This window comes from Nerophis ophidion, linkage group LG17 (assembly GCF_033978795.1).
Source record: "Nerophis ophidion isolate RoL-2023_Sa linkage group LG17, RoL_Noph_v1.0, whole genome shotgun sequence".
Classification (NCBI taxonomy): domain Eukaryota; kingdom Metazoa; phylum Chordata; class Actinopteri; order Syngnathiformes; family Syngnathidae; genus Nerophis; species Nerophis ophidion.
Window position 1 is genome coordinate 12130992 of NC_084627.1, and position 926 is coordinate 12131917.

Genomic DNA, 926 nt, shown 5'->3' on the forward strand with positions numbered 1-926 from the left:
CTGTTTAACACCGTCGGGCCAGCTCTAATGTTAATTTGATATTGCCTCAAGGGCCAGAGTTTGACACCCATGATGTAGAGCTTCAGTCGTTCAACAGTCCAGGGTCTCCACTGTCGTATTTTAGGCTTCATAATGCACCACACATTTTCCATGGGGGACAGGTCTGGACTGCAGGCGGGCCAGGAAAGTACCCGCACTCTTTTTTTACGAAGCCACGCTGTTGTAACACGTGCTGAATGTGTTTTTTTGTGGTCACGGTCATTCAATGTCGGGTTTCCGGCCATGCCGCTTACGTGGAGTGATTTCTCCAGATTCTCTGAACCTTTTGATGATATTATGGAGCGTAGATGTTGAAATCCCTTAATTTCTTGCAATTACACTTTGAGAAACGTTGTTCTTAAACTGTTTTGCTCACGCAGTTGTGGACAAAGGGGTGTACCTCGCCCCATCCTTTCTTGTGAAAGACTGAGCATTTTTTGGGAAGCTGTTTTTATACCCAATCCTGTTCCCAATTAGCCTGCACACCTGTGGGATGTTCCAAATAAGCGTTTGATGAGCATTCCTCAACTTTCTCAGTATTTATTGCCACCTTTCCCAACTTCTTTGTCACGTGTTGCTGGCATCAAATTCTAAAGTTAATGATTATTTGCAAAAACAAATTGAACATCAAAATATGTTGTTTTTGTCGCATATTCAACTGAATATGGGTTAAAAAATTATTTGCAAATCATTGTATTCCGTTTATATTTACATCCAACACAATTTCCCAACCCAACGGGGTTTGTATTTGAGAACGCAAAGAAACTTCATTTCGACCCATTTCATCCATTAAAAAATATCATTTGAAAAGAAAAGACATGACGTATTGTCAGGTTAAAAACACGGATTAAACAAGACAAGAAGCAAGGAATTAAACAGAGCCAGAA